This window comes from Oenanthe melanoleuca, chromosome 10, assembly GCF_029582105.1.
Source record: "Oenanthe melanoleuca isolate GR-GAL-2019-014 chromosome 10, OMel1.0, whole genome shotgun sequence".
In the NCBI taxonomy this organism is placed as follows: Eukaryota; Metazoa; Chordata; class Aves; order Passeriformes; family Muscicapidae; genus Oenanthe; species Oenanthe melanoleuca.
In genome coordinates this window covers 6,244,675-6,257,509 of record NC_079344.1, presented here as the reverse complement: position 1 = coordinate 6,257,509, position 12,835 = coordinate 6,244,675, and positions in this window count along the sequence as shown.

Sequence of the window (12,835 nt, the reverse complement as noted above, 5' to 3'; positions counted from 1 at the left end):
ACAGCCTGTAAAGACATAATATGTACAAAACACCCAGAAGTGTCCAGAGCAGCCTGCCCTAGGTGCCTGTGCTGGAAAAGACACCCCTCAAAGGTCACTTCCAACCTCAGCCAGGCTGGGATTCTGGGAAGTGTGTGTGTGTGTGTAACACCAGTGTGAAAGAAGCCACCTAGAACAGAGGCTAGGAAATGTTAAAGCAATAAAGTAGGTATTTATTAAAAGGCCTTCAAAGGATACATCTTAGGCAGTGCAAGAGCCCAGCTGTGGCTCTACCCAAGATGGACATAAATGGACTCCAAGCCCCAGTTTTCACACTTTTATAAGTTTTGGTCCGTTTACACATTGGGGTTAATTGTCCAATTACAGCCTCAGGTTATGAAGTCCCATCCTCCCCATTTGCTCTCATTAATTCACTGTTGTTTACACTTTTTGGGCCCGAAGCTGTAACGGTGTCCTTGGTGCTGGTGCTGGAAAAGGGTTGTTTTGTCTAATTAAACTGTGAGGAAAACTTGCTTATACTTTATATGAAGTTCAGAGTCACACACCAATGCAGTGCAGAATCTGGAAACCTAAAACTTAAGGCATCAGAAGTCCTAGAAAGATAGGTCTCTGTCTTAAACCTAAGCAAAAAAGGCATGCATGGCATAACCTCAGCATTCCTCAGCCCAGTATGTGTTCACACAAGTATTTGGGGAAAAAAACAAAAAATCAAAAAACCCAAACAACAACAAAAAATAAACAAAAACAAAACAAACCCTCAATTGACATAAAACATAGTTGTAGTTTTCATAGTTTTCAGATTAAGTTCAGTGGTGGTCATGGAGTCTCTTTAGAAATCAAGGCAGATCTCATGAGCATTGTTAATCTGGCCACAAGTTTCCAGGTATAAGTTAGGAAAATACAAAAGTTGCCCTGCAAGACACACAAGTTGCTGATAAGGAATGACACATCAGCACCTCACATGAGAAGCCAGAGTGACAATCCTGAACAGAGGGACAGACCAGAGCAGTACAAGAGGCTGATGGCAAGGAAAGGTTCTGTTTAATTTTTCTGCAGTACACAATACATTTGGGAAGTTGGAGCCTCCCCTAGGGATGTCCAATTGAGTTTATACCAGCTATGGAAAGTGAGCACCCAGATGTGACGTCTCAGTGCTTTCAAGTCCTTGTGAAACAATTTGATCTGCATCAGCACTTCAGCCATGACCCACCTAGCAAAGAGCTGAACTGCAGGTCAGCATTTATTAAAAATGTCTACTGTGTGTGCAGTGTGGAGCCATAGATCAGCTTCAGCCTCTTCAGGCTGATTAATGGAAGTTACAAACATCTGGATCCCTGCCTGGAGTTGGAATTACTCAAATCAGTTACTTCAGCTAAAATGCCTTTTAGTAAAGGGGAGCTTCAATTCAAGAAAATGGAAATGTTGTTTAACATTAGTGATACAATGAGCTGAACATGCAATATCAATTAGTTTGGAAATGTGCTTGACAGGTACACTAATATTAGACAATATTATTCCCTCTAATGTTATCTGAAACTATTTGTATGGAAAGTGTATGCAAAACACTTTAAATCAGCTGTCATGACTCTGAGAGCAGCAGAAGCATCCCTTGCAGTAGTATAAAGATACCACAGATATTTTAATATTGAAAGCTTTATATTAGTAATAAACCTTTTAAAGGGTAGATGAGGTTTTTTTTCCTAGACTTGCCGTATTGTCCTTTTTTTGTGTCAGCAATTTGTGGAAATGTTTGTTTCTTATCTCAAAATCCATATTATAGCCAGAGTAATGTTGGAATCTGGGATGTTGCCAAGCTACTTGATCTGATTAGCTGACTGCCTTTTTTTCCTACATGAAGTGAATTCCCTCTAAACCAAAAATTGAGTTAGAAATTTGGGCAAGAGTTTCAGTTAGGCAATCCATTTTTAATATTAATTTTGCATTATTATATAACATCTCTGGATAGGAATTGGTTAAGGCCAGAAAATCTATATTTCAGTATTTACTCATGCAGCAGTAGTTAATGGTAGTTCTAGTGAATCATTAAGTCTAGAATCTTACTGCCTCTTCTGTCTTTCTGAATTTCTGAGGAGGAGGGTTTTCTTTTTAGTAATGCTTCATGATGAATCTTCTAAATAACCAATTGTATTTAAGCCTGTGTTACTTCCAGTTAGTATTGGATATCTAGCTGCCATTTTATCATTGAAAACCGTTCATATCTAGACCAGTAAGTGTGCAGTGATCATGATTTATTTTAAATATTATATGGGTCAGCAGACTACAGTCAGCCATCTTCTAAAACAGAGATCAGTATCACTCAGTCTGCTAAGGTGGCCATATAATTTAATGGCAAAGTAAGTGGAGAGACATTCTGGCTAATTAATCACTCTGTTAGTGGTCAGCTATTCATCACCTATTTTGCAAGTAAAGAAGCTCAAGCTTGCTTAATAAAGGATAAAAGAAAACTGAGCATTTCCTAACTTTGATGTTTATGATGATGCAAGCCAGGACCATTACCATTTATAATAGTTGCACTGATGTAGAACAGAGAACAATGAAGAACCCTATCCTTGTGGGCTCTTTGTGTGGGCAGAGTCACACTAATTAGGACAGCATGGAGGAAAAGAAGGCTGCCCTCTGGTAATGAGTCGTGTATCAAGCTCAACCATCCACCTCTGCTCGTGTTGCAACCTCTGACCAAAAAAAAAGATGTAATGTAAGACAAAGATCAGAGACAAATCCTGCCTTTTAAGAATAATAGCCCTGGGTTCTTCAATTAATTGCAGCAAGGAGAGAGGGTCTTGCATGAATTTCAAAAGGAAAGTAGGATCATTGGAACTGCTGCATATTACTTAAGCTGTGCACATCTTCCTCATCAAAATAATCCCATTATGTAGCAGTAGCAGCTGGGAGCCATTATTAATATTTAACACTCTTAGCAGGGGTTACTCTAGGTTTCTGTATTAAGGTTACAGGACAATGTTGCAATATCATACGCTGTGAGTTTGCATTCTTTGAGCTTTTTTGGCTTTGTATAAAGTTCTAGTGAAGTTTTATTAATTCCCCTTCCTTACCATTTGCAGGGCTGAATTTTTCTAAGCTATATTGTGGTGCATGATTATTCATTCTTCAGTGCCTCCAGCTTTACTAATCCGTCACCTGCTGCTTGGCAATGTGAGCATTCTGGTAGGAGCAGTCTTGCACAGGAAAAGGATGAAACCAGTTTGGGTCCCATGGTAAGGGCTGGTTTCTGCTACCACAGATATGTTCTATTTCCTCCAGCTGTGTGGTTTTTGGTGTGACCTCCTGGAGAGTGATGATACCACTCAGCCTCTCCTTCTTAGCTATATTTTTTGACTGATACTTGCTTTTTACCTGTTCGTGTTGAAAGGACAGGCAGTTCTTGGAAATTTCATAGTTGTTTCCACTGAAAATACACCTATTTTCTGAATATGTAGGATGGAATCCCCTGTGTTCTGCACATCTCCATCTAAGAGGACACCATCCATGGCTGTACTAGCCCTTGGGACATGGGGCCAGCAGGCAGTACCCAGTACAGCGTGAGGGACTTGGCAGGCAGGCAGATTCTACTGACAGTGCTTTGGAAGAGTGTGGGACAAGCTCTTCACTGACTCTTCAGGGACAGTCTCTGGCCTTCAGGCTTTCTTTTTGCTCATATTTTGTTTTTACCCTTTTTATGGTTTATCAACTTTTTCCTTGAAGTCATAAAATCCTTGAAATCAAATTGTTTACAGCTTTTTCTGGTTAATAAGTTATCAGGCGGTGAAGCCAACAGTACAGAAGGGGGAAACATTTGGAGCAGCATCATCATAATCATATATGTCCTTTAACATCATAAACTCCATAATTCACTGTTCTGCATTAAGGAGCAATTGTTAGGAAGGTGCCCTGGGACAGTGTGTGCTGTCCTTCCGTGACTACTGGATTAAATGTACTCAATTTAGAGCTAAAATGTCAGGCTGGAGCCTTGTTTAAATTCATGCCTCGCTGATGACATGCAACCTGAGATTACATGTAGCAGATGGCTTGATGTTGACTGATTTCACAATGCCTCAGTAGCACATTTCCTTTTGCACTGGGTAGCACATTAGTGACAGGAGACATTGGCAACACACCTTTTACCTCCTCAGCTGCCTTGGAGATTTGCTGGGAGAAATGCCTTATGTTACTAATCTATTGCTCTCCATGTAAGCCCTGCTGCAGACTGATGGCAGCACATCATGCTCATTTTGGAAGGAGAGGAGGGCAAAAATAGAGCCAAAAATATGGAGGTGAGTGTGTGTGAAGAACAGTGAACCTTCTGAGTCATTCCATTATCATTGGACCTTGTGATGGGATATTTGATTTCTGTTTCTGGGATGAAATAAGTGTCAAATTGCCAATTAGCCATTGCAGAATACTTCTGAGTTTCAATATGTTTTTAATTTAGCTTCTGTATGTTTCATTCATGTTGCCTGAGCTGTCCATGCTGACAGCTGCTTCCCATAAACATCCTCTGTTCACATGCACCTACAACACAGCTACAGCTGGATATGCAGGATCCTCACCATTATCCCACTGCCTTCCTTGCTGAGCCTGCTGGTGCTGAGTTAACAATAGTCTTCTTTTTCCTACTGAATTCAAATTCAGTGCAATTAACCACTACTTTAGCCTCTTTTGATTAAAAACAACAAACACAGTTAATCTGGATGTAATATGGATATTAATGGCACCTTCATTGATGTGCTGTGAGTCCCTTCTGAAATCACCTGTCTTTATTGAGTGCAGAGGATGCACCCCAGGCCTGAAGGTGGTGGCCCTTGTGACACTCCTCTGGGAGCAGCCTGTTCTTGTATGAAGGAAAGCTTCTCTGGAATAAGAAGGCAAAACAATGCCATGGGTGCATTTGAAGCTGTGTAGCAAGTTTCTATTCTAAGAGCTCTCTTTGCCTTCCAGACAAAGTTTACCAGTGTTTATTTTCTTTCTGTTGGTATATTTTAATTTGACCTAATTGGCCTCATAGCCCATGCTGTCATTCAGTGTCCAAAACTGGAGTATGTTTTTGGCCTGTGACTATTTTTAGCTGGTAAGTAGAGCACTAAACCAGCAGCATTCATGCCTTTTATTACAAGCTTCTTGCTTCAGGCAGTGGGTCTTAGAAGTGCCATGGCATTATTGGAAGTGAGAAGGTGATGATGATGGTCCGAGTGTGTCATTGTTTTGACAGTTCCTGGGTGCTGTTCCTTAGTCACTCTTGCACAAGAACTTTCTCAGGTCTGGTCAAAGAGAGCAGGTTGCTCTGAGTGAAAACTTTTTCCCTTTCTCGGATAAATTGTTTCTATTGGAGGAGGGTGGGAGACTCGGATGTGGGTGCATACGCTTTTCCTCTGGGCAGCTAAGCCATATATAAACTATAGTGCCTGCACAGTCTCTGCTCAGATTTATCTGGTATTGACCTCATATTCCTTCTCTGCTTACACTTCAGCACTCTGCTCATATTGCCATCATGTTTAAATAGCTACAGAAAGCCTGGAGATCAGCCTGCAAACAAAATCCTCACGGTGAGCTAACACAGTCCGGCTGTTTGGTGTCCTTCATTTTTGTTCCTACGTCTTTTTTATTTTACTGAAATGCTGCCCTCGAGTGGCGAGCGGCTGATTGGTCCCGACGGGAGATGGAGCTGCTCCTGCTGCCTGCCCCTGCTGTCCCTTGGGAGGGGGATGTTCCCGGTGGCCGGGGGAGCACAGCGGGGCTCCAGGGTCAGCATCCAGCACAAACAGCTGCTCTGCCTCTTCTGGGCAGGAACCGCTTGCAATTTCCAAACAATCCTCTGGCACAGCAGCTGGAGCTCCCTGACACCAACAGTGTCCTCAGCTTTTACAGGAAGATGGAGAACTGAAATTCGGAAGGAAATGTAATGTTTTGATAGGTTTATCTGATCGTAAGCCCTCTAAATTTAATTTATATGATTATTTATTCCAATCTGCTGTACTGTTTCTTTACATGAGTTCAAGGTTTTAACAGTAGAAACTGTTTGTAGAAGAGTGTTTTTCTGTGACAGGGTAGAGGTCTCTGAGCTTGTCTAAGCAGTGCCTCCACTGTGCTCTCTGGGTCTTAGGAGGGAATGTCGTGTAGCCAAGGTCCTGTGTGAAGGTCCTGAACGAGCTCCAGAGCACCCCAGCAGTGTTTTAAGTTGGAACACAACATCAGGAGTTAATAAAAGGATAAAAGGGATTAAGGGTTTGTGGAAAAGCAGCATGAGGCATTGCTGCTTTGGGCTTTGCTCTGTGTCTCTATGCCAGAGCTCACAGCAGTGCTGCTGGGAGCAGGAGGACGCTGCTCCTCAGCCAGTAAGTCATGGCTCAGTGTGCTGGTCTTACTCAGATGGTTGTTTTTCTGGGCCTCTGAAAACTGTGTCAGCACGTGACTTGTTTTACCTGCAAAGTAAAAAGCAAAAACAAAAACGAGGAAGGGTTTTTATGTGAAGGGAGAGGTGTCTTTTGGGATGACTTTGTTCTCAGCATTCCCAGAGTATTTGAAGAGCACCCCATGTTTCTATGCTTCACTAAAGACCAGTTATCCAAAGGGATATATAATCCTACCTGTATGTAATTAACTCTTCTAGCAAGTACCTAAGTGTGTCCTGTTGGGAATATTCTCATGTTGTCCTCTTTTCATAAAGAAAGAAGATAGTGCTTTTCCTATATACTGTAGACTTCTATCATCCTGCAAAATATGCAAATACCATAATTTCTTCCTTCATTAATACACTTAATTAGGGATAGGCTTGTTTGTTCAAGCATCACTAAGGTTTGTGAACTCAGATAAAGTGAAGACAGAAAGATAATTTCAGATGCAGAGTCCCTTCTAGGGAGTCTTTCAGGACTGGTTATTTAGGTGCTTGCTGCAATGATCAGTTGGTTCTTGCTCACCATCCTTTGGGTGATTGCTCTTGGCAATAGTTCTACCTATGTGTGTGAGAGCATATGAAGGCCTCTGAGAGGCTCTGTGTGAAATATCTCTGTCAAATATTGTCAGAATTTCCTTGATGATTTGGCTCAGCTAAAGGCTTCTTGTACTGAAAAGCTCTCTCAGAAATTATTTACATCTCTATTTCTGTGTTGCTGAGACCTTAATTAAGATATTGATGTTAACCATAAAATGTATTTTTTCAAATGATCACATTTGCACCTCATCTTTTTTTACCCAATTCTTCTGAAACCTCATCAAAACACAGTGGAGTATGGGAAGACTGTCTGGGGCATTATTACCACAGGGAAGAATATAGAAAGGAAATGCCCAGACTATTCCAGTAGAAACCAGGTACATATCAGTTAATGCTCTGAATTTTCAAACATGAGTTCCAGACTTGCAAGCTGATGTTACACACAGCTTATTCCAGAATGGAAGTTAGTCACTTGGAGTGCCTGAAGCAGTGATTATGTCCAATATTAAACCAGAAATAGGCGAGAAGCCAATGTCAGTGCCTAGGCTGTTTGTATGGAGAGGTCTGGACAGTGGTAGCTACTTTCACTGGACTTGTGAATGAAGGTAGTTAACTGGCCAGAGCTGCAGAGTAAGGAGGCAGACTCTCTTTCAGCTAGACTGTACTGCTTACATTATATCTCATATTTGTTTATAATAGATGTGAATACATTTTGATACATTTAATCAGTTCAGGTGAAACCAGAATTGAAACCCATTGATTTGGATTAAATTTAAGGGAGGAAAATGGAGAACATCAGTAAAATAGGAATGTTTTCTCTCTGCAATTCAGTGCAGAAAACCAATTTTTCTTCCTTTTTCTGGCTGAAATACTCCATATACTTTTGGCTTTAGTTTCCAAGCTCAGTCCAACATCCATTTGTTACTGTGCAGTGAATCTCTGTATGATACTAACTAGACATGGCAGCTCTTTTTTAAAATAGACCATTCCAATCTGTCGCTTTATTCTTTGGCACTGAGATTTTCACTTTCCTGAGATGAACCCCGCTGCTGGCCATCAACCTGGTGGAGTGGAAGAATTGTAGAACAAACTGCTGCCTTCAGCTAATTCACCTGAACAGAGCTGTGTGTGAGACCTACCTTGTCCTGTGAGAGTCCTGTCAGTTGTAGCAGCTGAACAAATATTTTCAAGGTGGCAAGTGAGCCAATTACCTGAAAGAGCCCAAACAGTTTATGCAAATACCTGTGCTGTTCTTAGTCACACAAACTTGCTGGAACTTGCCTCACATCTCCTTTCCTGTTAAGCAATTCTTTCAGGGTGCTCTGAATCATTTCCTAACTCCATGCATGTGAAGAGCCTGAAGTATCCTCAGTTTCTCAGGATCAGTCTTCTTCTGCTTCCTGGTGAGAATCCCAAGTAGGTTTTTCATTAGGAAGCAATCAGGGAATTAATTAGCATTCAGTTTTGAGGTTGACTTTGTTGTAAAATCCTATCAAACCCTGCAGCATATTTGTTTGTTACACTGGTTACAGCTGCCACGATGCATTTCCCCATCACAAAATGCAGTGTGATCTCTAATGTGGCACCACTAAATGATGCCTTTGTTTATTACATATTGCTCAGTACCTTGCTTCTAGAGAAGCATGCCTCATTAAAAAAGGAAAGAAAATGTGAAGGAAACAAAAAAGGGGTAAAGAAACCCCATCAGAAGAGCAAATACATCAAGAGCTGTCTCTTGACCTTGTATGTACAAAAGATGAAGCTCACTCACCTGCACAGCTCCTTAGCTGGGAACAGAAGCTCAAGGACTCCAAGTACATGTCAGGAGTAGAGTCAGAGCAGCCCTCTGGAGCCAAGGTCTCTGTAAAGCTGTATCTGTGCCTCTCCAATTACATTATAAAGAAAAAAGTAATTGTTATTATCAAGATTTGGGCCTCATTGCATGGGTCCCCAGGGATTAGGATGGCACTGTGGGATGGGTATTCAGACCCTTTTATTGCCCCTATCCCATAATGTGAGAGAACATGAAGCTGCAAAAAGAGCTGGCTGGACTTCTTTCCTCCTCACCCCACTTCCATGTATTAGTGGTACATATTAAACTTGGCAAGCTGACCAGCAGCATTTAATGCATGAATTGAGAAGCAAGAAGTACTGAATATATTATTCTCTTAAGAGATGTGACATAGTTGCCATCTGCTTTCATTTCTTACTGGTTTAATTGTCTGACAGGGTAAGAGGTTAATTTTCCTTCATTAAAAGTAGCATTTCATACTATGAGTATATTTCTGCTCACTCATGAAATGCCTTAGTATGAAATGTAAACTGCAAAATGCAAGAAAACAACTTCTTTGGAGTAGAATATTACAGATTGATTGCTCTTTTGTTTGATGGAGATGTCTGTTCATGTCCAAATTAGTGAGGAGAAATACATGAAATTTAAGAAAAAACAAGATAAGTCTGCTAAAACCTAGTTTCCTTTCAGAAAGCTATAACTGTGGCTATCAAGTAGCTCTGAGGGAATAATTTTGGGAAGTTGCAGGCTTTTCACATATCAAGTGCAGTCACTCATCATGGTGAATATTTGTACAAATGGCTCAACCAGCAGAGGAACTCTCATAGTAAACAATTATCTGCCTCCTAGGGCAGTAATGAATGCCTAAAATTAGCAGGATAATGTTCAGCAGTAGTTTTGAGATGCTGGCTCTGAAGTAGATACTAAAATTGGAATCTTGTTTCATAGTTTTGAGTTGGAAAAAATCTGAGTTTGAAAAAGAGCTGGTTTTTTTTTTTTGTTGCTGTTGTTTTAATTGGCACCTTGAGTGATAAGGTTGTGTGAACTACACTTCAGCTAGCTTGGTTATACAAATATTCCTCAGCCTGTTTTACTGCAATCAATTAATAGGTGTTTAATCGTCCTGTGAATCGAGATCATTATTTTAGTGTAGTCATAACTAAAAAGGAAAATGTTAATCACTGAGATTGGATTACACAGTGACCTTTTAAATCTATGGCTGTTTGCAGCTATTAGACTTGTTTCAAAGTAGGAGTCAGAGTGCACTTTTAGTTGTGGACCTTTTGGAAATAGTTGCAATGTTTCTGTCCAAAAAACAACTACTTTTCCACAAAAAATAGTTAATTTCTAGTTACTGATTTTTATTTTTTTTTGTATTATCAGAGCCATGAATACATATGATATTCTCCAGTGCCTTGGTATCCTGCAAAAAAAGCAGTTTTCAGCTTTTGTTTAAAAACTCATAAACTTCCTTTTCCTTCTTCTTGATTAAAAGGATTGGGTGCTTTTCTTTGGTATTTACATTAAATCTGAAAGAGGAAACAAGAAACTCTAGTTCTTGGGCAGATCTTTCTCCCCAGCAGGACTGCAGTTCCTTATGAGTTGTAGTTCAGTGGCTGTGCTGGTGCTGGTCACCCAGAAGGGATTTCTGTGGGGAAAACTCTTGCAAAAAAAGAGGAGTTTCTGTGGAGAGCAGAGGGTGGGGGCACAGGGGTGAGGAGTCCTTGCTCTGCTGCAGAGACTGAGTGGGGTCCCTGGGCTCTCAGCACTCCTTGGCTGGTCCAGTCTGGCTTTCAGAGGGACCTTGGCTTGAGGTCACTGGAGAGACCAGAAGACATGAAGTTAAATACAGCTGGGCTTCTAGGTGCACTGAGCCAGATGTGTGTTTGTAATTTCGAACTCTAAAATAGAAACAATAATCCTGCTGGTTTAGTTTCTAATCTTTTTGCAGTAGTAACTGTGCATTTGATAGGTATCTGATCTCTGCATGGCACCCTGGGCCTCCCACTCAGCTGAGGCTGCTAAGCTCTGTAGATTACAAATAGCTGTTCCAAATGCACATGCATCTTCAGTTTTGTGGCTTTTAATTGACCCAAGTGATTATCTAAGCTACAGAGTGAGAGCAGCACATCAGCTGTTCCAGTGCAGGGCTTAGACTCATCTTCTTAAAAGCCTTTTTATGAATCATAACTCTCTCTGTCCTTGAATAACTTAAAATCTAACAGCATTGCAAATCTTAAGATTAACAGTCCAAACCTCTTAATGATGTTGGTTTTGACGCACATCTGAGGAGGCAGGTACCATTACTCACCCTCCCTTGGATGAACCCCTGGGTTCCTTTTGTAACATCCTGTAGTCCTGTGACCAGCTCCTGACCTGGTTCTGTAAACAGGCAGGCTTCTGTTGTTGAATGTTACATCTAATACACAAGTAAGTCAAGTAGAATGTGTACTCAGAGATGACATTTCAAAGGTGAAGCCTTTGAGGATTAGATGAGAAGTTAATTTTTTTTTCCAAAACTGATTACACCAAAACTTATTTCCAGTGGACAACATCACAGTAATGTAGTGGCATCCTGGTAATTTAGTCCCTTTCTTAACTGCAATTACTAATTGGGAATTCTCTTAGCAAAGGTTTTTACTTGCAAGGATTTCTCATCATCCTTATTGCCAGCATATCATCTGTGTACAAAATCTACCATAGTTTCACTGAGAGTCTGTAAAGTTCCATTTCAGGGTATCAGCTACTACATCAGTATATCCACGTTGGTCTTTTGTGTTCTCTGTGTTCTCAGGCTCTCTAGCCCTCATAAACCCTGGCAGAGTAGGAGCATTTTCTTACAGAGATTTCAGTCTTCCCTGCATGTGGCTTTGTTTTGGGGATTACATCTGGTTTGGGGATGAGGCTGCTGTTATTGCAGCTGTGCCATTACACAGAGCAGTGTAGATGCTCCTGGTGGCAATTTCTGTTCCACACTGAGTTTCAGGAGACTCAGGCCAGTCTGTGGCCACAAACAGTATCAGTTTATGCTCATTTTTACTATTTCATCCCCTAACAAGAGCATGAACCCTGATTAGTCTGTGATGTGATACATAAATTTTTCAGGTCAGTCTGAAGTGTGTTCAAATTAAAAGCATTATTCTCCTCCCAATTTGCATGTGTAAATGGCATTAGGTCAAAACATCAAAAGCTCCACGTTCTTTATTACAACTGGACTGGTAATTTTCAAATGCAGGTTTGCTCTTCCCTGTGTCATCCTGGGAACAATCCCTGTAAATAGGTTAGCTCTACCTTGTTAGCATCAAACCCCTCTATGTCTTAGGTGTGAAGTGCAGGACAAGAAATTGTCATCTAATTGGAGAGAACACTTGGTAAGTCATGTTTCTCCTCTGTACTTACACAGGTTTTTGTCTAGAGCTTATTAAAGAGAAAATGATGTTCTAGAGAAAAAAATATGTCCTGCTTCACCCTGAGCCAAAATAAGTCCTCAGCTTTTTAAACCTCTTATCCTCAGGAATTTCTTCTGGTAGTGCAGTAATTTTTGCCTTGTAAGGCAAGTTCATCAGGAACCCTGAACCCTGGATGTCTTCTGAGAGAGTTAATGGCATCTAAGGATTGGGGTGGGGGAGAAGCATTTCAAAAGTGTCAATGCTAAAAATTACCAGCATGCATGTTGGCCTTCCTATTGTCTTTGATTTTGAGCCTTTTTTCCTGAATGATTGCTACTATAGACTTTCACCTAATACTGAAACAGCAGAAAAACCTCAACATTTCCACCTGTGTCTTCAGTTTTGAACTGATTTCTAACCTATAGATATCAGATTCCTGAAGGTCACTGGCCTACTGTCCATCTACCAGAAGACATAAACCTCTTTGCTGTAGGTCTCAGTCATCCCACTGTGAGAAGACGGGACAAACCTTTGCCTCTTCCTCCCACAACCAGCAAGAGAGGATGCTTGGGAGCTTCTAATTCCAAGTATATGTTTTGCTTCCTTGCTCAGATGCTGAAGGGGTTTTCTCAGCGTTAAGGCTGGCAGGTGTTGGCAGTGAATCTCAGTTCTAGTGATGAGCACACAGGCAGATCCAGCTGGTGTCCC